Source organism: Puma concolor, unplaced genomic scaffold (assembly GCF_028749965.1).
Source record: "Puma concolor isolate L17-30 unplaced genomic scaffold, mPumCon1.1.hap2 unalloc_scaffold_60, whole genome shotgun sequence".
Taxonomy (NCBI): domain Eukaryota; kingdom Metazoa; phylum Chordata; class Mammalia; order Carnivora; family Felidae; genus Puma; species Puma concolor.
This window is the reverse complement of record NW_028240270.1, coordinates 183167-209639: the sequence shown is the minus strand read 5'-3', so window position 1 is coordinate 209639 and position 26473 is coordinate 183167. Positions and strand designations below refer to the sequence as shown.

At 50.5% G+C, this 26473-nt stretch overlaps 1 long non-coding RNA gene and 1 pseudogene across 1 annotated transcript; one reads left to right on the top strand and one right to left on the bottom strand.

Moving 5' to 3' along the window:
• The first annotated feature begins 22 nt into the window (after positions 1-22).
• LOC147571111 (uncharacterized) lies at positions 23-1859 on the top strand. Its single transcript, XR_015247697.1, has 2 exons — positions 23-1028; positions 1724-1859. It is a non-coding gene; the product is annotated as an uncharacterized LOC147571111 (long non-coding RNA).
• LOC147571110 (pleckstrin homology domain-containing family M member 1-like) overlaps positions 1699-26473 on the bottom strand; it is a 48308-nt pseudogene continuing 23533 nt past the window's right edge.

The window sequence follows — 26473 nt, the reverse complement described above, 5'->3', positions numbered from 1 at the left end:
TAACAGGACTCTTCCCCAGGACCCTTCCCCAGCCAATCAGCTGAGGCCGCAGCCATTACCTCACCAACTGCCACTAGGCACCAGTAAAACCTTTGTCCTTTTGAAACTGGCTCTCTCTCCCGGGTATCTCACAGCTTCGACAGTGCAGGTAGGGGATTGAGCTCGAGCTAGCTCCAATAAAGGCTCTTTTGCTTTTACACCGGACTCGGCTCCCTGGCGGTATTTGGGGATCACGAATTCTGGGCATAACACACATGGCATGAGTATTAATTTATTCTCAATACCAGCTAGCTCTGGTTCTTTAATTACCTTTCTCTGTCATGTAAGATTGATGAGGGAGCATGGGGCAAGTTGAGGGCAAAATACAAATTAGCACATGCCCCCGCCCCAGGTGGGATATGTGTCATTCTGGCTGCTGGAGGACAAAGGAAAGGAAAGAAAACAAATGGTTAACTGATAGAGATCTCAGTCGGGCAAGACAGGGGTTTCCATCAGTTTACAAATATCTTAGTAAATTACAAGAAAAAGGCCATCTTTTTCTCCTTTTTCCAGTATGAAAGATTCTTGGGGACAGTCCCTGTATATTCTTTGTACCCCCGGTACTTAGTACATTGTCGACATAGAGTGCGCGTGGCACGGATTGTTTTTCAATGAATTCATTCATTGTTATCAACGGATTCCACCCTATTTTGTCCTGTATTGCCTACATAACTATGAAATTCAGATTCTTAGAAGAGACTCTTGGTGTTATAAGATGCTTAGTAGAGGTGGTGACTTTTAAGACATTATATTGACACCACTAAAACCTCTTGGTGGAGAAACTCAATGAGCCCGTTCTCTGGCATGCTGGCAAAACAAAAAACTGACCCTCAGTATTCTTTCCCCAAGTTAGGCATCAGCAAATTAATGAGAGAGGAGGCCCCTGCTCTTGGGCACCCGCAGGAACTTACTCCAGCTCCAGACACACCGTAAACACTTTCATCTAACGGAAGATAAGCTGTGAAATCGGATTTCTGAACCACAAGACAGTGAGCCAGTCTTTTCCAGCGTCTGCTTTAGTGGAGGGTCTTCAACCTTGAGTCTCAACATCCCCCTCAGGCCACTGAACATGCCCAGTATGATTTGCTTTTTGACAGAGAAATCACAGAATGTCCCTGCTGAAAGGGAGTCACACACTTCTTAACTGAAGAGTGGTCAGGAAAGAAAGCACATGGAGAGCAGTGCCCTGTGGCAGGTGTTCAGGAGTTCTTGCTGCTTTCCTGATGGCTGAGGAAGCACCCACACCTTTTGCTGCCTGGAGAACTCTGTGCTAAACTTAGTTCTTCGCAGTTCTCTTTTGCACAGGAAACTTGCACGTGAGCCAGAATCAAAGTTAAATTCAGAAGTGGATTTCAAGGACCACGCACACCTTGGGGAAGCATCACTGTCACGAATTCCCATGATAATACTGACTTGGGTGTTACTTGCTTGGGGCCTTCACTGCCCACACAAAGCTGGGTACGAGGGAGGGCAGAGAGTGCCATTTAGGAGTTAAGACAAGTCTCTTGGCCTCTTTGTACCTTAGTTTCCTCATTTGAAAAAAAAAATGGATTTTAAGACCTACTTTCCAGAATTCATACTGGGTTTATTAACACACACCTAACCAATCACTGTATGATATTTTTACATGTAGTTTTTTTTGGTTTTTTTTTTTACATGTATTCATTTTCTGTTTCACTTACAGCTTGTGTAAAAACTGCATTCCATGCCAGGCCTGAAATGTTCCAAAGTTCAGTTTGGTGAGTAAATTGCAACCAAGATTTCTACACACACCAAAAAAAAAAAAAAAAAAAAAAAAAAAAAACCAAAACAAAACAAAACAACAACAAAAAAAAACAAGACACAAACGAAGAAGAAAAACAAGATATTTTCAGAATATTTATCCTTTGGCAGTGATTCTAATTTATAGATAACGAAACATAACCACAATACAATCTCCATACACTAAAGAAATCTCACTATGAAAGATGCTTGCCTTTTAAAAAAAATATTTGCATGAAAGATTTATACTTTCATGTTTATACATGTGGTGCATTAGATACAAATCAGTAAATGCTCAATAAATACTTGTGTTAAGTAAGTATTTTTTTCTAGAGAAGTAAGTTTATTTCTCTAGAAAAATGTTTCACAACTTTAGCACTGTTGAGATTTATGGTTGGATAATCTTTGTTATGGGGGGGGGGTGCTGCCCTGTGAACTGTAGGGTGTGACAGCAGCCCTGGCCTCCACCCACTAGATGCCAGCAGCACATCTACAGTCTGACAATCAAAAATGTCTCTAGACACTACCAAGTGTCACCTGGACGCAAAAGCACCCTGGCAGAGAACTGCTGCTCTAGAACGATTCACTCTGATCTCTATAATAACTCTCACACCAAACTTTGCCACAGACAAAAAAGATTTGCTACATAATTTTAGTAGCTTTCGACTAATAAAGTTTCATTCATTCAAAATGAATAACAAAGAGGTTTACAATTAAGTTTAATAAAAATTCCAAATACAATGAAATTATATTTGTAACTTACATAAACTGCAAAAAAGGTAGGGATTCAAATATACGTCTTTCAATAGATTGTATTTTATTGCAGGATAAATCTCTAGGAAAAGGAAAAGGAAAATATTGCCTCAATTAGCTCTAAGCTATCTAATTAGTAGGATGATAGTATTGAATAAGTAGCTTTTGGCTAAACTCTGAGTATTAGGAATTGTTATTTGAACCTTCCAGAGCCCCTAACCCTGCCCTCACCTTTCTTAAGAGTCTCACCTTTGTGATCTTCATACATAAAACATACAACTATAGATCTTGATAGATCTTGGAAGTAATCTTTCCTGAGAGCAGAAGAATTGATTAAATGACTTTCTGTGGCCTCATCAATTTCTAAATTATGAGCTCAAAGTTGTGATCTCCACATATAATTTCTAATATTAAAAGGGATATTCTCACATTAGCACACCTTCCTGGTTTAGTTGTATTTCTCGACACCAAGTCAATACCAGAAGAGATAAAAGATACCTTTTCATTTAACTTGAAAAGAAGTTACTCCTCTAATCAATACCTAACTTTGAACGAACTCAGAATTATATTATCATATTAATAGAAATTTATTTTTGGTTGTACATTGCCTAAACGCTCTATGAATTTATCAACTGCTTCAGTTGCAAGTGGGGCCAACAAAAAAACAACATGGTACTGGATTTTTATTTGGAAACACCCATTCTTGATTATAGTTGACCCTCTTATTTCCATTGATTTCAGCCGAGTCCCTCACTTTCCACCTACATGGGTACCACCATCTTCTGACTGGCATTGTCATCTCTGGTCTCTCCCATTCTAATCTATACTGCACACAGTCACCAGATTAATTCTCCAGGAGTGGTTCTCAAATATCAGAGTCACTTGGGAACTTACTCAAGATGCAAATTCTCAGCTCTACTCCGGACTGAGTGAATCAGGAACTGTGGAGGTGGAACCTGTGTCCTGACAAGGCCTCCAAGTGACCCTGGTGCAGTCTAAAGTTTGTCCTAGAGCACTGCTGTGATAACACGGTAGCTTGGCATATTATCCAAGGCCTTCAAAATCCTAAATCTGGCTCTAGTTTCCTACTCTACAGATACCAAAGAAATTTCTCCTGCATTTTGCCTTTCACTCACTCTATTTTGCAAGCATATTCTTCCCAAGATGTCTATCCGATGACACGTCATAGCCATTCAAGGTTCTGTTCAAACAGCATTTCTCTAGTAACTTCCCTGATCCAACTTGAAGTCTTCCCCCCTCTTCTATGTTCCAAAAACAACTTATACTTCTCATTGCCCAAATCCATTTCTTCCCCTCCCCCTCTCCTCCTCCTCCTTCTTCTCCTTCTTTGAATTTTTTAAAGTAGACTCCACGCCCAACCTGGGGCTTGAACTCACGACCCTGAGATCAAGAGTCGCATGCTCTACTGACTCAGCCGGTCAGGTGCCCCAATTTCTTCTTAATATAGTTATTCTGGCATTCCATTTCCTCTGGGCATAAACTCCATGAAAGTATGGACTAGTCTTGCTCATCTGCGTTGTCTACTGTGTTTAAAACTGATGCATGGACAAAGAACAAACTCAAATATTTATAAAATAAATTAACAGCTGGGTAGTGAGTAGAAGGAGCAAAATGACTGAAAAGAAATGTGGTTTTATGACTTTGTGGCTCCCGCTTCTGCACTCTGTCAGTGCTTCATCATCCATTTAGTGCTTATGCGTTATGGTTTAAGCTTCTGTTTATTTTCCCTGTGAAATCATGAGTTCCTACAAGGGTGGGAAGCCTGTCTTAACCATCTGCGTGCCTATGGTACTGGGCATAGGGCCTGTCACATTCTTTTTTAGGTTTTGATTCACATTTTTTTTTGAATGAATGAATGAGAACACTTCACCTAACATGAAATAATTGGCTTACAAAGTACCTCATAGTAGAAATAATGAAAGGCCCAATCCATTGCGCAGTTTGTCTCTTTTGTTTTTCTCCAAACTGTGTTTGTAACGTTTGGAGCCCAGATGGCAGAGGTAGCCAAGAAGACCAATACAAAGTGGTTGTCCCCTAAGACTTGGAAGGTTTGATAATTTGAAGGACTATTTTTAGTGTCATATGAGATTCCTTTTACTCACTACCCTTAAGCCTTCTACATTTGCAAGAAGAATCTATTTTCTAAAGCACATCATTAATAAGGATTAATGAGGGGCGCCTGGATGGCTTAGTCGATTGAGCATCTGACTTCGTTCGGTTCAGGTCATGATCTCACTGTTCATGAATTCGAGCCCCGCATCGGGTTCTGGGCCAACAGCTCAGAGACTGAAGCCCGCTTCGGATTCTGTGTCTCCCTCTCTCTCTGAGCCTACCCTGCTCATACTCTGTCTCTCTCATACTCTGTCTCTCTCTCTCTCTCTCTCTCTCAAAAATAAATAAACATTAAAAAATTTTTAAAAAAAGGATTAATGAAATACACAGCTTTGGATGGCATGGGCAAAGAATAAACACTGAACCTCCATAGCAAAGAACATTAGTATCTCTGTATGTCTAATGTACAGAGATATATGCAAACATTTCTTCCTTGACAATGAGGCTGGAGAGATGTTTATTCTGTAATTAGCAAAGTTAGAGGCATTTCTGATGTTTGTTTAGTGTAAACATTTCTAACTATACCACTTAACCATCATTATATTTTTAAAGATTTCATTTTTTTTAAGTAATCTCTATACCTAACATGGGGCTCTAACCTACAACCTCGAGATCAAGAGTTGCAGACTCTAATGACTGAGACAGCCACGTGCCCTTTAGCCATCTTTTTTTTAATGTTTATTTATTTTTGAGAGAGACAGAGACAGAGCATGAGTGGGGGAGGGGCAGAGAGAGAGGGAGACAGAATCTGAAACAGGCTCCGGGCTCTGAGCTGTCAGCACAGAGCCCGACACGGGGCTCGAACCCACAAACTGTGAGATCACGACCTGAGTCAAAGTCAGACACCCAACCAACTGAGCCACCCAGGAGCCCCAACCCCTTAACCATCATTTTAAACATCTATTTTTATGGTGGCATAAGCATTTCCACACCGATCACAGGAATCTGCTCCTGAAGCCAAGAGCACACTGTATGTTAGCTAACTTAACAATAAATTACATAAAAAATAATAATAAAAAAATAAACTAATAAAATTTCCCACACTGAAATCCCTAATCTGTTCTCTTGATAATTTAATATGTACTTGGTAATACTGCTTACATAATTCACCTGCTTAAATATTTCATATTTAAATATTTCATTTAGATTAAATTATTTAAAAATTCTGGGTTAATGGCATTCAAATTAATGTAAGTGTTCTATATTTTCTTGTCTTGTAGGTGACAATTTGAGGTTAACTTCAATTCCTCTCATTTTACTAAGCCAACTTTTTCAAACCTTTTCTGTAAAGGCCACACAGTAAATATTTTAGGCTTTGCAGGCCATATACGGTCTCTGTCACATATTCTCTGTTTCTCTCTCTTCTTTTCTCTTTTACAGCCCTTTAAGAACATGAAAATCATTCTGAACTCATAGGTTGTATCAAGACAGACCATACACAGGATTTGATCCATGGGCCATAAATAATAAATATAAATAAAGGCAGATGGTATATGAACACTTACATAACAAGGTTCATATGGGTGTCCATAATTGCTCAGACCTCATTACCCCTTTTCCTCTACAACTGAAGGGCTTTTTCCTAGATCTTGTCTATAAAATTAAAAAGTTGAAAACGCATAGGAGGTATTTAATGCTAGAGATGGGCTGGGTCCCCACAGACTTACAGAGTTATACAATTTAATAGAGAGAGTTACAGAATTCTACTGTTAGAAGAAATTGTTGCAATTATCTAATTTGAACCCTGTATTTTTTAATAAATAATATAACTAAAAACTCATAATAAATGATGAACTGATTAACTTACAAATACTGGAGGGATAGCAGGCCTTCAAATGTGTCTTTACGTAATTCGGTCAGATAATTTTCACTGAGAATTCTGCAAAATGAAAAGGTCATTTCTGGGTCAAAATGCAAAATAACTACAACTATTTGCTACACAGGACCGCTAGATGTGAGAGAAACCTGGGTAATGGTGCCACCAAATACACTAATTCTTATTTAATGTAGGGATGGCGACCTCTGCTGTTTGATTCAAATATTTTCTTCTCACATACTCCTTTGTCTCTCTCTCTCTCTCTCTCTCTCTCTCTCTCTCACACACACACACACACACACACACACACACACACACCCCTATCCACTCTTCACACCAAAATGTACATTTAATGCCTACTCTCTGGATCACAAAATCTCTGTTAGAATCCAGCCCTGAGTGGCAAAAACATGGACAGAACTGCCACTTCCTCCTCTCTTTTCCCAAATTTTATTGTGGAAGCCCTATTTATAACCATATCAGTGCTACGAGTAAAGCCATCTAATTTTTTTCCCCAACCAAAAAGTATCTGTGAGAACTAAAAATGTGCATAAAATGCACATAACATAAATGCTCAGTTTAATATGTATAGAGTAAATACCCGTGTAACGCTATTTGTTCTTTCTACTGTTGGTGGATACTAGATTTTTCTAATTTTTAGTTATTATAAACAGTGCTGCTTTGAACATTTTTCTGTTTATATCCTAGTACACATTTGCCTAAGTTTCTCCAGGATTTAACAGGGGTACAAAATTGCCTTCCTAAGAGGTTGTGCTATTTCAAGCTGGCAGATTGAAACATGCCAGGTCTCTACCAAACTCCAAACTCCACCAAAGTCCCTAAGAATGATTAGAAAAGATACAATTAGAAAATCCACAACCTTAGCTCAAAGCCAAGGGAGTAGCTCTACAAACACTCCCCACCAGAAATGCCTTGGAGCCACCTACAGGGTGATTAGCTGGGATACTGCAGTAGGACCAAGGACAGCACATCAACCCCACATCCTTCCTCCTGGGATCTGGCAGCAAAGGGTGTTTTCTTCCAGGCAGGAGCCATTGGTGTTAGAAGGGGGCAGGGTCCCAGAACCCTGGAGGAAGGGTCTACACTCTGACTAGCCATTAGAAGTCACCTCCCACCTCTTCTTTAACTCTCAGGGGGACCTGTCACCAATAACAAGCCCCGTGGTTCATTTCACCTCTTCCTTAGGACCAGAAAACAGAAGCAAGTCAAATCTCAACTACAAAGATAAATTGCACTCAGGAATGACCATGTGGAGTGAGAAAGCCAATTCCATTCAGGACAGAAAATAAAAAACAAATATAACAGCTTATAGTCAATGACACAGTTAACAGAGAAAACACAAAAGGATTTGAGAATACCAACATTAATGGGGCACCTGCGTGGCTCAGTCGGTTAAGCATCCGACTTCGGCTCAGGTTGCAGTCCATGGGTTCAAGCCCTGCACTGGGCTCTGTGCTGAAGCTCAGAGCCTGGAGCCTGCTTCAGATTCTGTATCTCCCTCTCTCTCTGCCCCTCCCCAACTTGCACTCTGTCTCTCACTCTCTCTCTCTCTCTCTCTCAAAAATAAACACTATAAAAAATTTAGAATAGCATCATTAATATATCCTCAGATAGAGGTAAACAGTACATCTAATAAAAAGAACCAACTCAAGATTATATGAATGAAAAGTATTATCATTAGTAAAAAACTCAGTCTATGAGCAGCAGAAATGGTCGTTGAATAAATTAGAAAACTTGAGGGGCGCCTGGGTGGCTCAGTCGGTTAAGCGGCCGACTTCAGCTCAGGTCATGATCTCGCGGTCCGTGAGTTCGAGCCCTGCGTCGGGCTCTGTGCCGACAGCTCAGAGCCTGGAGCCTGTTTCAGATTCTGTGTCTCCCTCTCTCTGACCCTCCCCCGTTCATGCTCTGTCTCTCTCTGTTTCAAAAATAAATAAACGTTAAAAAAAAATTAACACAGAATTGCAATCGGTAGAGGTTGAGTTGGGATATGGAAGGGGAAACACCTTTCCTCAGAGCTACTGACTTCAAAGTTCTGGACCAAGAAGGACCTTAGAATGCATATAGATATAAAATTTTTTTTTCTAAAGTCGTCTCCACGCCCAGCTTGAAGCTTAACGCAGGGCTTGAACTCCCCACCCAGAGATCAAGCCGTGAGCTGAGATCAAGAGTCAGATGTCCAACCGACTGAGCCACACAGGCGACCCGTCCCTTCTTATACTTTTTATATGAGAATAGGGCTCCCTATTTTAAAGGGCTCCGTTTTAAAACTGTTACAAAGTAGGTTTTATATTTGCACTCAAACCAAACACTTCATCATTATGGTCTCTGGTATAAACCAAATCAAAAGAAAAGGGAAAAAAGTGTAGCAGCAACAACAGATTAGTGTCAATCAAGAGTTGGGGCCGACGTCATTTAGGAGCTGTGAGTTACAATGAAACTTATTCTGACGACCTTAGCTCAATGATGGCTCTTTCTAAACTAAAGAAGACTCCGTTTGTATTGTTCCTTTACACTCCATCCAATCCTGCCACACCTTAGATTTTTTTCGGACGTCCCTGGGCTCTCCAAGTGAATAGTAAACTAGGTGTAGGGGCCCTGACTCCCACCATCTCTACCAACCCAGAGCAGTGAGTTGGCAGGTGCTGGACAAACAATTTATCATCTGTAAGTGTGACTTTCCCTTCACCTAGTCTACTTAGCAGGTAGTCGCGGCCTCGAAGATCCCATGAGCCGTCCGGCCCAACGTCCCCACGCATCAGGCCGGACCCTCCATCCGCCGCCGACTTGGGCATCCCGCCAGAGACAGAACTTCCGAGCCGCCCCCGGCAGCGCCCCGGCGGAAGGACTCGGCCTCCACACTGGCGGGCGCCCGAGGCCCCAGCCAGGGGAGCCGGCCTCGCCCAGCCTGGCTGCGCCCCCGCCCGTGCCCCGACGCGGCCCTCACTTGTGCGTTTGCTGGTACAGCGGCTCCACGTCGCCGGCCCCGCCGGGTCCGGCCCTGGCTTCCCTGGAACACGTCCTCACGGCCCCCCCCCCCCCCCCCGTCCGGCTTCCGGCTGCCGGCTCCCGGTCGCAGGACCCGCCCCCTCCTGCCGGCCAGGGCTGCCCCGGCGCGCGCCCTGCCGGTGGTGATGGAGACAGAAGAGGAGGGCGACGGAGAAGAGGCCCGGACAAAAAGGCTAAGAGTAGTCAGAGGCACTGCCGCAGATCGGGGACGAGGAAGCATAGTTGTGGGTAGGGGGGCGGGCTTCGGCATCGAGTCAGGCGTTGACAAGGGCAGTCGGAGAAGTAGGGACGTGAGGTCCTCAGAGCAAAGCTGCAGGAGAGCTGGTGTACACCTGCCATTCCCCAGCGGAGGCAGGCTTGGGGGGGCTGTTCTCGCTCTGCTTCCCAGTAAGCTGCTCAGTTGTGGGTCTGGAGCTTGCGCTCCGCTGGGCTCTTGTGCGCAAGCATCTCCTATGTCAAATATGTCCGGTTACTACTCCCCCCCCCCCCCCCCATTTATCCTTCCAATAAACTCCCAATGAATGAGTGGTAACCGTGTCTTGTGTGCTGTGGGGAAACCGGTTCCTCTTGCCCTCAAGAGAGGTCGCGGTCTAGGAAAGGAAGTGAGATAAGGGTACAAATAAACAGCTGCTTTTTTTTTTTAATTGTTTTTTCAACGTTTTTTATTTATTTTGGGACAGAGAGAGACAGAGCATGAACGGGGGAGGGGCAGAGAGAGAGGGAGACACAGAATCGGAAACAGGCTCCAGGCTCCGAGCCATCAGCCCAAGGGGAGGCTGAGAAACGGAGCTCCTTGCGTCCCCGCCTGGAACCAGAAGGCTGTCACCCTCTCCTGCGCGGGGACTAAAAGTTCCACACCCAGAAAACGGCGAGGGGTCACTGTCTCTCTGTGCAACCTCAGCGCACTAGCTGGCTCTCCCTACCAGTCCTGCATTCACTGGTGCTCTTATCCAGCAGGGCCCAGTGGGTGTGAATAACTCAGCTCTCAAGGCAAGAACGACGCCTCAGTGCATATTTGAAAAGCCAAATCAAGTACACCGGGCTCCGGGGCAGGCGTCGGACTTGGCCTCCCTTGGGCCCAGAAAGCCTTCCTTTCTCCAAACAGCCCCTGCCACCTGGCCTTCCCCGCCCCGCCCCCGCCCCCACCTCTAGCCCAGCAAAGCCACAGGCTGACACTGCCTCCCAGCGCCCTGCTGGCCCAGCCTGGCTGGCTCTAGGCCACTCATCCGAGGAATTGAGACAGCGAGGTGGTCCCCCCTCAAAAAACCCTCAGTCCTTCCTCCTTTGGTCTCCCTTATTCCCCCCGCATCCTTTCCTACTCTGCCCTCCTGCTCCAACGTGGTTGGGGACCCTCAGTTCCAGTCCCCCCCGCAACCTCTGTTTGCTGGGTGTCGAGGGAGGGAAGGGCTGCCGGGCCCAGTGGAGAGGAGTGCGCGCGCGCGGGCACCGACTTCGGGGTGCGCGCCGCGTGCGCCTGCCTGGGGGGCCTCCACGTGGCCGAGCAGCGCGGGGTCCTGGCAGCGCCCCTCTTCCTTCCTTGCACGCCCAGGAGCTCTCTCTGTTCTTCCCTCGTATGGGGCCTTCATTCAGGGCCTGAGCGCACCGTTCCTTCCATCTGTAACACTCTTTCCTGAGTCTTCCCCTTTCTAACTCTGACTCATTCTCCAAGGCTCATCTTATATGTACATTCCTCCAGGAAGTCTTCCGGGCTCTGCCCTCCTCCACTCCGGATTAGAGGGCTCACCTCTGTACTTCCAGGCATCCTGCCTCCCTTCTAGCTCCCTCTAGGCTGTTGTAGCAGCTCTACAGGCTGTTGTAGCTCTAGGCTTACTCATCTGCCTTCCCTGTGAGAGGGTAGGACCGGGTCTACCTTGCTCAGTGTGGAGCTCACAAAGCTGGCTCAGTGCTGAGCACTTGGTATGTTCTCAGTAAATAACTGTTAGATGAACGAGTAAATGAATGAATACATGAACAAATAAAAACCACTCCCAAAGCTTGCGGTAATTTCCCCAACCTAGTGGGAAGGTGATTTCTGCTCGGCTCTGGCATTTTTCCTAAGGGGGCGTCTTGGGCGGGCACTAGCTGCATGCGTGTGTGTGTGTGTGTGTGTGTGTGTGTGTGTGTGTCCGGGACGCTCACCTCTTGCTCAGCTCCTTCAGGGCCCCACTTCGGCACAGGCCCAGGTAATCCCCCAGAAGCTTCAGCTGCTCCCGTCTCCTCCGGACGAGGCGCATCTGCTCCACATGCTCGTACAGCGAGGCATTCACCAGCTGCAGGTTGATGAGGGGTGGGCCCGGATCTGCGTCAGGAACTTCAGAGCCTGCCGGCAGATCTGGGACACCACCAGACGGCAGACGGTGGCGGTTGGGGGGGGGGGGCGGGACAGAATGGCCGTTCGGTGAGCATCTCTGCGACAGGCACAGTATTACCCACCCACTCACCCGCCCTGCCACCACCGTCCAAGGGAAGCGGTGCCATCTTCATTATACAGATGAGGAAATGGAGGACCAGAGATGATGTGACCGGGCCTAGGTCCACAGCTCATAAAAGTCAAGATCTGAACCCAGTTGCCCTAACTCCCAAACCTACTCTCCCTCCCAGGCACTAGCTGCGGTCCCTCCCCGGCCACGTTGGGTCAATGCCCCTCTCCCCCCGGGCCTACAGATCCTTCCCACTATTTCCTGTCTTCCCAGCCCCCATTTTCCTGCCTAACAGAAACAGGCACTGCCCCAGCGCCGACCCGGGAACCAGGTGACTGTCTGAGTCAGGCTCCAGCCACAGGAAACTACAGATCAGACACAGCTTAACAAGGTTTCCCGAGCGCCCCCACCCCAAGCTCTGGCCAGCAGCACCAACCAGGGCTCCCCCAAGTCCCCGTGTGGAGGGGAGCGATCAATCCCAGCCTCTCCCACTGACAGGGTGTTACAGGTTCTACCCTCGGCCCTGACCCTAATGCCAAAGCCGGTTACTGAGCGCCTACTATTTGCCCGACGGTGGGCTGCGGATCTCAACCATATCCTTTCTTCGGGCTGATGACAATTCAATGGGGGAGGTGTCACCACCCCCATTTTACAGATGAGTAAATGGAGGCTCAGAGAAGCTAAAGTGGCTTATCCAATCTACCTGCAGAAAGCAGAGCCCGGGTCTAAACTGAGGTGTTGTCTCTGCACACTTGGCTGCCTCATTAACTACCAAGAAGCTTCTCTCCCCTTCAGTCTCCTCCTTGGTGTAATAAGAAGGCCGGAGGATCTGAGATGGTCTCCACCATCAACTACCATGCAGTGGTTAGGAGTCAGGCTTTCAAGTCAGAATTGAATTCGAATCCTGGCTCTACCACTGCCTACCAGTAGGACCTTGTGACACTTATTTAACCTCTGTGACTCAGTTTCCTTGTCTATAAAGTGGGGAAAAGAAAAGCATCTCTTACGGAATTATTTTGAGTTTAGGTTAAAATAATGATAATAATAATAATAATAATAATAATAATAATAATGCAGGGGCGCCTGGGTGGCTCAGTCGGTTAAGCGTCCGACTTCGGCTCAGTTCATGATCTTACGGTTCACGGGTTTGAGCCCCATGTCGGGCTCTGTGCTGACAGCTCAGATCAGAGCCTAGAGCCTGCTTTGGATTCTGAGTCTTCCCCTCTCTCTGCTTCTCCCCCACTCGTGCTCTCTCTCTCTCTCTCTCTTTCTCTCAAAAATAAATAAATGCAAAAAATAAAAAATAAAAAAAAAAAAAGTTGTCCGGATGTTGTAAATAGCGAGTGTGTTTTATGGCCAAAGAATTATTTGCATCTGTGGCGGTTCTGAGGTTTAATATTCTATATGCAGTTAGTTAAATACTTACCACTGAGGGCAGGAGTGAGGACAAGGTAACCAACAAAAAGCCAAAGTGAAGCTAATGTCCTTGGGGTTCCGGTCCCCAGCAAGGTGGAGGCTGGGGTGGCACGGAATCTAAGAGTCACGTTCCCTGTGCTCTGACGACACATCCACACGTCAAGACTGCATGGCCAATAGGCCTGGGTCTTGAGAAACAAATAGCTTCTTCTTTGTGCTTCTGTGTCTGTCTTAAGCAGAAATCTGTGCCTTTGGGAGAAAGCCAAGTTTGTGCTCCTCCAGGCAGGCTCTGACTAAGTGAATGAGGGGCTGAAGGTGTGGCAGGCCTCAGGAGAAAGAAAGGGCACTGATGTAAGGCTCTAAGAGACTGGCGGGTGCCATCTCCTGTAATGTCCTCTGAGGCAGATACTTATTAATCCTTCTTTATAGATGAGGAAACTGAAGTTAAATAATTTGCTAATGGTAACATAGCTAGGTAGGTGGGTAAGCTCAGGTGGAGAAGAAGAAAAGAGAGATCTTAGAATACATCTTATTCAAAAGCATTTGGTGAACATAAAAAAGTACTCAAGACTAAATCACACTAAATGGTACCAAGTGGACAGAGCCTGTTATAAATCAGTATGAGTCCAGAACGATCCCAACTTTACAAATGTATGTAAACAAATATACAGAAAAGGCTGACTGCTCCAAGGGGAAGTACAGCCAGTTGGCCAGCCCACCCATCCATCCACCCGTCCATCAGTCCACATCCATCTACCCATCCCTCCATCCACATCCATTCACCCAACCATCTGTCTACATCCACCCGCCAACCCATCCACCCATCTATCTATTCACAACTATCTACCCACCCATCCCCCATCCATCTAGAAATATAATCTATCCTAACTATCTTTCCTTATCTATTCTTCCTCTCCCTCTCTTTCTCTCTCTCTAGTTGCTGGTGCCTTAAACAGTTTTCTCCATGGCCATGGGAGCTGCAGAGAACCACCCTCAGACCTCCACCTGAGGAACGAGGCAGGCACTGACAGAGTTCTGCCCAGGGGCTACAGACCAGCAGCACAGTTTTCTCTTGGTTGGCCCTCCCACCATCATGGGGCCTGAACCAGTGACCCTAAATTCCCTAGAGCCAAACTCCTCCACACAAAGAGCAGCAACAAAGGGGAGCGACCATTCCTTTGTCACTCCTCAGCCCTGTGTGGCCACGACTGGTTGGGCCCAAGGCTTACCGGGCGCTTGGTGAGGTCCCAGTTGTGGATGATCCTGGCCGGAATCACCGAGGCATCGTCCTGGTGGCAGATGTCGCAGTAATAGAGGCCAGAGAAGGCACAAAGCTTGGGTCGTACAAACGAGAAGCCAATCTGCCGGGAGCAGCCTGGGGAGAGGGACGGCAGGAGAGTGAGCAGTGGCGGGGCCAGAGTCTGGGGACAACGCAGAAGCTCCTAGGCAGAAGGACCTGCTATTTAAGGAAGGGGCAGACATACAAGGAGGACACAAAGATCAAACAACCGTCACTCACATGCCCACCGCTGAGAAACAACCCCATTACTTAGTCTTTACGACAAAACACCATTAACAATTATTGCTGCCATTTTGCAGCCGAAGCAGTCGGTGCACAGAGAGGTCAGGAGACCTGCCCAGTCACAGGACGATTAAGTGGCAGAGCCGGTAATCGGATTTGGGTTGGGTTGGTGTTAGAGCCCACATCCTCTTCTACCTAGCTGCCTGTGTTCAGTGTTCCCACTGCTTGCTCACCAATGCCAACCTCCCGTAGGCCCACCCCTCCACTGGGGCCCAGAAACGGAAGCAACCGAGTCAGCGCCTCAGCAAGCAGGGTAGGAGCTGGGGACATGGGGCCGGCCGACAGGCAGGGAGTAGGTGGGGAGGCCAACCGGAGGCAGGACCGTCTGGACACTGCCTGGTGCCAGCTTGGAGTCAGACAGGCCGGACATCTCTGGACAGTGGTGCAGGGTCCGGCTTCAGCTCCTCTGCTGGAGGTCCCTCCACAGCGGCGGGCGGTGGGAGTCAGAGTGGGGCTCAGATCCTGAGCACATGCCTGCCTCCCACAGGGCCAGGGGAAAGAGGCCCTCTGGCCTTGGGACGAGAAGGGCTGGCTCTTCTGCCTAATAGCTGCCTCATCCTAACCTTCGTCGAGGTTTTACGAGGTTCCATTTCAGTATCTATAAAACTCAGCTGCTCCTTGCTCTCCTGTGGGGGTGATGACCAAGTTTAAATGAGATGAGGCTTTGAAAGTGCCCTGTGAACCATGAAATACAGCCAGATGCCGGCGGTGGGCATCCACCCGGCCACAAAGCCATGCCTGCAGCAGGAAGGAAGCCCAAGCCCCCAGATTCAGTCTCGGCCTGAGGGCTGGCGGGTGAGAGGCACAGTGAGAGCCGCCCCCTGCCAGCATTCACACCCACTGGGGGACCCTCCTCACCAGCCCTGGGGGGCCTGGCCTCCTCCACGAGCCCAACACCCACAGGCGGAAAGTTCAGAGCGTGAGTGTTAGGGGTTGGCGGGTGTGAGGAGGGAGTGAGCAGGGACTTGAAAATGTCTTCTGCAGGAAGAAAACCGCAGACCACTTCCTTCCAGATGCCCGAAGCAGACTTTCCCTCCGGTCCCACAGGCTCCAGCCAACAGGATGGTCCTCAAACCACCTGCAGCTGCGTCTCCTGCTAGGGCACCCTGCGGCAGGGCAAAGTCCTCACAGTCCCCCTGGAGAACCGAAGGTGATGGAAACAGGGGTCTGGGTCGGGGAGAAGAGCTAAAAATGGAACGTGAGCCATGGAATATCTCACAGCCTTGAAAAGCAATGGGGTGGAGAGGCCCTGCGGGGACACGGCCAGAGCGAGCCTCTAGGACCGTCAAGGTCCTCATCTGGCTTCACCACAGGACAGGTTATTGTTAGGACTAAGTTAAATAATCCAAATAAAGCAGCTGGCCCGGTGGTCCCACACAGAAGGATCAGACTTGAGGACAGTAATGATACGGCAGATGTACTGACGTAGAATAATATCCATGATACATTCCTCAGTAGAACAAAACCAAGTTGCAGAACAATATATACAGCTGTGCTGGCCCGTACGGTGGCCACAAGCCACAGGCGCCCATTTCAATTTAAATACCTTTAAGTTAAACTGAAAATTTGGTTCCTTAGTCACACTAGCCACATTTGAAGTCCTCAGGGGCCACAGATGGCTTGTAGTTACCATATTAGACAGCACAGATCTAGGATATTTTCACCATCGGAGAATGTTCTATTGCACAGCACTCAGTAGGATGAGCTGTGCACCCACAGGTCCCAACCCTCGGCAGGGCTGCTGGCCTCGGTGGGTGCTGGGGAGGAGCAGAGGCTACGTCTGCTGCAACATCCCAGGGGTGGCATGGGGACGCTCGTGGAGAGCCAGGACAGGGCAGAGAGCCTAAATCGGGAGCCCCACCCGAGGCAGAGTGAGGCGGGCAGGCTGGGGGTGGCGGGACAGCAAGGGGGCACCTGCACAGAAGCAGCCCTGGGAGTCGAGGCCTTTCTCCGTGGGGATGGCCACGAGGTACCGCAGCAGGAAGCCGTTCTCCCGCGTGGCGAACTTCAGCACCTCCTGACAGTTTTCGTCCAGACTCCCGCCCAGTGTCACCGCCTCCTCGGCCCTCTCCAAGTAGGACGCCAGGACCTTGCGCACCAGCTCCCTCCACAGGGCGGCCTCCTCAGCATTCCCGGCCTGCAGCTTCAGGACGGCCTTGGCCGTGATGATTTTGAAGAAGGATGGGCCCCCGAGGCTCGTGTCTGGCAGGATGTCTCGGATGGTCTCAACTCCGTGGCTGTCACTTAACATTTTCTCGTTGTTTCTCACTCGGAAGCACTTCAGAGACTCCAAGGATAGGGAAAAAATATAGGGCATCCAGGTCCTGTCCGTGTACAGGTACAGAAGGGATTCTTTAATAGCGTCTGGCTCGGGAACTTGGGCAGAGGACCAACAGAACTGTGTGCCCTGGAGAGTCTCGGGCTCAGTGGGTGGGTCCGGGTGGGAGGGGAGGCCACCCTGGGGGGCGTCTGGGGGGTCCTCGGGCTGCTCCGGGTACTGGATGTTCACCCACTCATCCTCCTGCTGGGGCCGGCACTTCTGTAGGGCCTCCCGCACCCGGTCCAGCCAGTCCTCGGCTTCGTCCTGGGAGGAGGCCCGCAGGGCCAGCAGCTTCCTGCCAGAGAAGACCAGCTCGAAGCGGCCGTCGCCGTGGGCTGGCCCCACGGCCTCGCATCGCAGCAGGGAGCAGTTCTCCACGCAGGTGCGTTCCTCGGTGTTCAGGTAGAGGCGGAACTCCAGAGGGGAGAGCTCGCAGAAGAGTTCCTTCCAGATGCCCATCGCCCCCCGCCGCTCCACGGTGCCCAGCTTCATGAGACCCCGGAATGGGTTGGACAGCCCTGGGGGCAGAAAGAGGCACTTTAGACGGCGGGCCAAGCCTCTACCTCCCGAGGCCCTGCAGCGGGTGGGGACAGGGGCTGCCGCGAGAACGCTTTAGGAGTGCCTTCGTCCCATCCGCACCCTCAGCTGTTGACCTTGTTCCTGAATTTTACTGAGAAAAAAAAAAAAAAAAAAGGACTAAAAAAATTACCTCCACAGAGCCCTCACTATGGCATCTGTACCCACACTCAGACTTCCCCCTTGTCACCGGGGATGAACTTCCGGCTCAGTCTGAGGCCTACTCCTCCGTCTGCACAGGGGACCCCTCCCCACTGCCCACTCAAGGACAGGGACGTCTCTCCAGCAGCCCCCCCCCCCGCCCCCCACCGTGTCACTGCTTTGTCCCTTCCCTCCTGGCTCGTTCCCATCAGCACACAAACACGCTGTTATTTCTGCCATCTTTAAAAATAGCTTTCTTGATGGCACTCACATTTCTAATTACCACCCTGTTCCTCTGTCCCCTTTACAGAAAACCTCGAGGAGGTGTCACAACTGTCTCTGGTTCCCCTGCTCCCGTTCCATCTTGAATCTGCTCCAGTCAGGTTTTTGTCCCCTCCTTCCACTGAAACGGCACTTGGGAAGCCCCATGCCCTCCTTGTCACCAAATCCCAAGGCTAATCCTTGGTGCCAATCTGGCCTGACCCATCAGTATCTCAGGACACAGCTGAGACCCTCCTGCCCTCATGAGACACTTCCCTCACACGGCTGCTGAGGGGCCACTCTGGGTACTCCTCCGCCACGACGGGCCACTCTTCTGTCCCCCGGGCTCACTCCTCCGCCTCTCCCTGACATGTCAACATTGGAGCACCCCAGAGCTCAGTCCTGGGTCCCCTTCTCCATTGACACCCGCCTCCTACCTGATCGTGCCTACGCTCAGGGCTTTATGCCAACAGCTCCCCAGCGTTTATGTCCAGCCTGAACCTTGCCCTTGAACTTCAGGTTCAGATCTCCACCTGTGCCATGTATGGCTGATATCTAATAGGCATCTCAAAATTGACATGCCCGAAAATCAATTCCTGCCCCTCCCACTGCAAACTAGCTTTTCTCCCAACATCCCTCATCTCATAAATGGCAAACTGCATCCTTCGAGCTGCTTGGGCTAAAAACCTTTCCTTTCTGTCACACACATACACACGCAGCCCGTCAGCGAATTCTGCTGGCACATCCGGAACCCTCTGCTTCTCACCACCTCGACCGCTACCACACGGGCTCCGACGGCTGTCACCCCTGGCCTGGCTTGTGGCGAGAGCCTCCTGACTGGTCTCTCTCCCCTGAGGTCCTTCAACATACGAGCCAGGATGACTCCCCATTTAAAGGAAGTCAGATCACGTCCCTTTGCCCCAAACCCTGCAATGACTGCCATCTCCCTCGGAGGGAAAGCTAACGTCCCTTCTGTGGCCCGCGAGGCCCTCCGTCACTCCGCCCTCATCTCTAACTACCCCCTTCCCATCTCCTTGGTTTCCTGGGCACGTGCCCATGGCAGGATCTTTGCATCTGTTCCCCTGCTGGAGCCACACAGGTCGGCCCGTGCCTTCCTGCCTCTCTCCCTGCACATCTCCTCAAATGTCACCTTCTCTGTGAGGGCTTCCTTGGCCACCCATATGAAATAGTACGCTCCCCCCCGGCACTCCCCAAGTTCTCCACAGCAATTATTATCACCAGTCCATACTATACATTTACTTGTTAATTCCCTTCTTCCCTGCCTCTTGCACTAGGATATAAGAAGTCTGTGAAGACAGGGACGTTGCTTTGCTTCCTGCTGTGTCCCCAGCACCCAGAACAGCCTGGCACAGCACAGATACTTAATAAATACCCGCTGAATGAGCGTGTGCCTGGACACCACACACCCCTCTATGCTCCCTGGTTCCTAGGGCTCTGCCAGCAACTGGGGGGTCCAAAGGATGCACAGTTCTCTCTTCCGCAGCCTGAACTAGCCTTGGAGATTTCAGATAATTGTATAGGGTCTTCCTACCCTTCAGGGAACCTGACGGCCTAGGCATGAGGCACACTTTCTCTGGCATGGTTACACGGACTACAAGAAAAACCTAAAAGAAGCCAGTGTGGAGACCAGGGCTCTCCTGAGCTAGGAACCTGGCCGGAATCGTCTGCTGGGTCACGGCAAACAGAAAATGAAGTGAGAAAGAGACCGGCTCCAGGGCAGACTTTTCTGTTTGTGGGGGTTGTGGAGAAATTCGCTTATGGTTACTGAACGCTTTTTAGAATTGCACAGGGTGCGGAACTCGAGCTGGCCTCGTTGTAAACAGCGCACAGAGGACGGCTAACAGATGGCAGAGCTGATACACCCCCACCAGAGCTGTTAAACAAACCATCGAAGACAGAGGTCTCGGGAAGGGGCACTGAAACGCCTTCCGGAGGCAGGGTTTGCTCTGAGCTACAGGCAGAACCCAGAGTCGTGCATAGTCACACGACCTCGGGGGGCGGGGGGGGGGAAGTTTCAGTATTTCAATATATGAAACAGGTTTGGGGGCATGATACTGTGGAGCTCTCATGAGAAAATATAGCACTTTTCCTGAAATGCTTCCCTGAATTACTCAGCAAGGGTGTTCCTGATTACATTTTGGGAAGAGGTTTTGCTCGTGAGAATACACTACCCAACCAGTAATGGAAAAGAGGGCTCTGGCACTGCTCTCCGAAAGGCACTGTCCCCGCGGCAAGGTCACTGGAACCCTGCGGTCACCTACCCATCTGCCTGCGGTGCACCACCCTGAAGTTCTGGTGCTCCTGGGCCGCCGCTGCCCTGCTTGGCCGGCCTCCTGGGGAAGGCACGCAGGCTTGGATTAAGGCCCCCGTGGAGTGGCTTTTCCTTGGCCCTTGAGAAAAATGCCGGAGGAGCCCAGGCCTGGACTCCGGAGTCCCTCCGGAAGAAGCCACGGAGTGTTCTGAAGGGCTCTCTGCGGGCGGCTCCTGGGGAGGCCGGTAGAAGTCATCCTCTGAAATCCAGCTCCTGCTCTTCTAGTGGGAAGGGAGGGAAGACACAGGTGGTGATTGAAGGTTTTTGTGTGTTTGTTTTGTTTTACAGACATCTTGATGGAGACACAATTCACAGATCATCAAAGGAACCATTTAGAGTGCACGACTGAATACTTTCAGTGTATTCACAGAGTTGTGCAACCAGCACCACGAAGTTCAGAACATTTTCATTCCTCCAGAAAGAAACCCCGTGCTCGGGAGCGGTCAGTTCCCATTTCCCCTCAACCGCTCCAGTTCTAGGCCACCACTAATCTACTTTCTGTTTCTAGAGATCTGTCCATTCTGTTTACATAAACAGAATCTTCATTTATGGTTTGTCTTTTTATTCATTTGTATGTATATTTATTTTGGGGTGTATGGGGGGGAGACAGCATGAGCAGGGGAGGGGGACAGACAGGCAGAGAAAGAGAGAGACAGAATCCTAAGCAGGCTCTACACTCAGTGTGGAGCCTGACGTGGGGCTCAGTCTCACGAACCTGGGATCACGACCGGAGCCAAAATCAAGAGTTGAACGCTCAACTGAGCCACCAAGGTGCCCCAATATAAAAGGAATCTTATAAATGTGGTCTTTGTGTCTGCCTTCTCTCTGAACATCAGGTTTTCTAGGTCCATCCATGTTGTGGCAGGCATCGGTATTTCTTTATTACTAACTAGTATTCCAAGGTATGGATGTAGCACATTTGGTCTGTCCGTTCATCAGCTGATGGGCATCTGGGTTGTCTCTGCTTTGGGGCAATTATGAATAATGCTGCCACGAACATTCACGTAACCATTTCTTTTTTTTTCTTTCTTTTTTTTTTTTTTTTGTTGGGCAGACTGGAGGGCCTTTTATTCGCGAGGATCGGGGGTGGGGTCCCAGGTGTGGAGAGACAATAAATACTGAGGAATGTCGGGGTCTCAGTGCATCCAAAACGTGGATTAGGGTGCTGGGGTCCTGGAACTTGGCGGGTCGGAGGACAGGTCAATAAATACCCAAACTGCCGAGGCGGGCGGAGCCTGCTGTGGCCCCCAGAGCTACATACGTGAGGAGGGCGCGCGAGTCCCCGAAAAAGCGGGGCTGGCGAAAGCAAAAGGTTCTCGAGAAGGCGGGCGGGGCTCGCACTAGACGTTCGCCGCGGGAAGAGAACATTCCCGGGATAGTAGGGCCTCATGCACAGGGATTTGTGGTCTGCGAGCCGATAGGCGGGGGGCGCGTGGAGGGTGAAAAACTGATGGCCGAGCCCTGGCCCTGCTGTCTCCTCTAGATCGCAGTTTGCCCATCCACGGCGGGGCCTCAGCCAGGCCGGAGTTAGTAGGTGGTTGGTCTGCCATTCTCCCCAGCAGCAACTGCAGCATTCCTGGTTGCAAGCCTCCATGGAGCCCCCTGCTCCTCCCTCCCCGGCCGCCAGGGGGCGGGCCCGGATCGCAGGGCTGGAGCTCAGCCGGAGACCCACGCTGGGAGGCGGTGTGAACGGGGAGGCGGTAGGAATGGCTTCTGCGCCGTGCTCAGGTCACCCAACCCTCCAGCTTGGGGTCCTAGGGTTCAGGGGGCGAAGGCGGCTCCCGGGTGGCGCCAGACCGGGGCGAGATGGTGGGCGCAGGCCACCAACCCTGTGCAGCCCAAGGCGGCGGCAGCAGCCAGAGCAACGGCGAACAGGAGCAGGGAACGCGCCTCCGATAGGTCAGGCTGGCAGGGAGCAGCAGGTGGCGGCGGTGCATGGGGCCTGGCCCCACCAGCGGGCCTTGGCCCAGAGCCACGGCCGGGGGGCCATATGGGAAGGTGCATCCGTGGCCCGGGGACTGGGGACCCCCGTGACAGCTGCGTCTCCCCCGGCCTGCAGCAGCTCCATCCGCTCCTGCAGCTGCCGCACGCACGCCTCCACGTCTCGGTTCCGGGCCTCGGCCTCACGGAGCTGACCAACTTGACCATGGCCCTCCCCTCTTCTCCAGTCCCTGGGCGTCCTCAGGAGAAGGCCTGCCTCACCAAAAGGCCCTGTTTGGTTTGTCTCTGTCTCCACGTAACCATTTCTGTGTGGACCTATGTTTTCCGTTCCGTTGGGTACATGTCTATGAGTGCAACTGATGGGCCATTCGGTAACTATGTCTAACTTTCTGAGGAATTTCCAAACTCTTTCCCTAAGTGACTACACCATTTTACATTCCCACCACATATGGGGATTCCAATTTCTCCACATCCTTTCCAACGTTTTTATTATCTGTTTGATTATAGCCATCCTCACGTGTGTGAAGTACCGTCTTGTGGTTTGGGTTTGCAATTTCCCCAGTGTCTAAGGACAATGACACCGAGCATCTTTTCACGTGCTCAGTGGACACCAGTAGATCTTCTTTGGAGAAATGTCTATTCGAATTCTTTGCCTATTAAAAAAAATTTTTTAATGTTTATTTATTTTTGAGAGAGACAGCGGGGGGGGGGGGCAGAGAGAGAGAGGGAGACACAGAATCGGAAGCAGGCTCCGGGCTCTAAGCCGTCAGCACAGAGCCCGACGTGGGGCTCGAATTCACGAACCATGATCTGAACCGAAGTCGGAGGCTTCACCGACTGAGCCACCCCACCCAGGCTCCCCTAAGTCTCCAACTGATTTTGAGTTAATTCTTGTGTATGGTGTGAGGAAGGGGTCTACCTTTATTTTGTCGCAGGTGGACATCCCATCATCCCAGCACCAGTCACTAGTGCCCAGCGACTACAGTTTGTCAGCCCTGCTTATAGGGTTTGAGATGAGGGAGGCATGGGTGAGCAGGACCCAGGACCCCTTCTGTTGCTGAGACTGAAGCTGCTCACCAGTGGGAGAAGTGGGGTGGGTCTGGGGTCACAGAATTGTGGGAAGGGATTTTAGCTTCCCCCCTCCCCCATTTCAAGCACTCCCTGCCTTTCTGTGCCTAAGCATGGATGAGCAGAGTCAAGAAGAAAGCTGGCTGGACTGCCCTAAGTGGCTGTCTACACAGAGGAAGTGACTCACACGAGAGGTGGGTCCAGCCCAGCTATTTTGTTAAGTGTCACCAGCCTCACCCTGAAGTTGCTATTTCCACCCCCTAAATGAGACTGCCCTCTCTGCTCCCGTAGACGCGGAAGGGGAGTAAGGCTTGGGCTGCCCTAGAGGGATTGGTTTGCACAGTTTAATCCATTCAGATGCTTTCTGGCACCTTAAGCCAAGAGTGGAGAACTCTGAGTCGGGAGTATCGGGGCCTCAGGGCTGGGCTCCAGGGCTCCCTCTGAAAACCCTCGGAATTAGCAGGTGCTTCCTTCAGTCAGTGACAGGACAATGTGTCAATCAGGGTGGCTACTTGGGAAGCATTTGCAACACAAGATTCTGAACAAAGCCTGCCTGGGCCATAGAGACCCAGGGGAGCTCCCCGAGGAAAATGGGCAGGAGCCCCACAGAGCCTGGCACACACACCTGGGAAGTCCTGCGGCCTCCCAGCTCACTATTCCTTAAGACTCAGCTCAGGGGCCGTCCATCACCTCCTCTGGGAAGCTTTCCTGACTATTTCCCAGCCTACACTCCTCCCGCTGCCTAGCTGGGTCAGGGACTCCTCGGGGCTCCCACGGCATTCTTTGCCCACCCCACCCAGCACCTACCAAGCTGTATGCAATGGCCACTCTTCTTTCTGCCTGGCACAGAGTTATCACAGGTGAGGGAATAATTCTTGAGTATCAAACGTCTTTGGCATAAAATAACAAGGCTGGGGCAAGGGGACTGGAAGGAAGGAGACAAATGTGAATTGTGAGGTGATAGAAGTTCACTGGTGAGGGCTCCTCTCTCCAAGGAGGTGAGGGAGACGATCGGGAAGTGTTCAGACTCGGTCCAGCGGCCACAGGTCAGCCCCCAGGAAATGATACTCCAGGAAACATCTTTTGTTCTCTTAGACAACAGACAAAACCAGTGGGAACACTGGGTCCTTGGAGCTACTGCACACAGGCCTGGACGGAGCTCTGTAGCTGTGCCCCAGCCAGGGCCCCCGGTCACCAAGCGGAGTGTGGGGGGAGCACCCCACTGTTCCCCCTCCCCCTTCCTACCACCTACCTTCCTACCTTCTGCTCATTCAAGCCCCCACATCTGGCCAGTTCCCTGCCGCTCTAACGGTGGAGGAAACCGCCACAGACCACGGGTCAAAGCCATGGCAGCACCTGCCACGAGGGGCCCGAGACAGAGGAATGCCACTTTCACTGGGTGAAGTCTTAGAATCCAGACTGTCCTCTGGAGTGCAACTGAGAAATCCGTTCACAGCCCCCCGGAGTCCACAAATAGAAGTCCCCTTAGCTCCCCCACTCCCGGCCCCTTTCCTTCCTGGCACTTGTCACCAGTGTAATTATGATGTGGGTAATGACTTGCCTGATCCAGTGTCTGTCCCCAAGGAGCAGGGCCCTTGTCCGTCCTGTTCCATCACCGTACCAAGTATGGTGCTTGGCCCAGAGCAGGGCCTCTGTGGTGAATGAATTTAAAATAATGGTTTTTGTTTCTTTTTTAAAGAAAGACTGAATGGCTCTCATGGTTATACGACTTGACAGTCAGAACCCTCTACTCACCCCCCCCACCCCCACCCCACGCCACCAAAGTGTCAAATAAATGGCAGTGACTAAGTGACAGAAGCACAGGAAAATGAGACTCACAGGGGTGACACGCGGGGTGGAGCCGGGGGTCCACCAGGTGGGCTGCACGGGAGTGCCCAGCGACTATCTACTTAGGGGAGGGATGAGTGGGTCCTGTGGGCTCTCAGCCACCTGAGTCCCCTGAGGCCTGCGGGGAGGCGGAGCCCGCCCTGGTCAGACCCACCAGCCCAGCCCATGCACTTGGCGGCCTACTTCTCAGCGTAAACTCCCAAGCTGGCATCTCGAGAGTCTCTGAGAGTTCGAGAGCCGTTAATTACGCCTGCACTCACCCAGGTACGGTGTGCAGAGCTGACCTTACAGAAGGGAACAGACATGCTCTTCCGTATCACGGAGCCGATATTCGAGTCCAGAGGCAGGAAATCAAGTGAAGCAGGCAAATGGGAAAGGGAGTCACTGGGGACGGTGCTTTTGGGACAGGGTGCTGGGGGAAGGCGGAGACAAGGGTGAGGAAAAGGGGCGAGCTGGGAAAGGGTCCGGGCAGATGGAATGGCAAATGGAAACGCCTGGGGCTGAAAGGAGCCTGCGGTGGCAGAAGCTGCCGGAGGCCAGAGGAGCAACGCCCGGTGAGCCGAGGAGCTTGGGTGACAAGTTAAGCTGCCCTGTCCCATCAGCTCTGGGACCCTGGCAAGACAGGATGTCGGAGCTGAGACACAACACGAGTCAGGTCTTGGACGGGAGTGAACTCAGCTTGGTCAACGCCACTCTGTGGCATCCTACTAGGGCGCGCAGCCCCAGACCCTAGGGGTAGCCCCCTGCTTCCAGCTCAAGCCAGGGGCTGTGGAGTCGTTCTTCTTTACCCTTCAGGGTGTTGACAGTTGTCGGCTCAAAACCTTCAGAGTCCTCTGACATTCTGGGCCCTGAAGACTCTTCAGGATAGTAAAAAATGGAGACTGTGACCTCACTTATACAGCTACATGGCTTATACAGTCACATTCAGTCAGTGGTGCTAGTCGGTCCGATATCTGTATGGACAAAACGTGACTTTTGACTCTTACCTCACACCATACACAAAACTCAGTCCCAAGTGGATCATAAATCTAATTGCAAA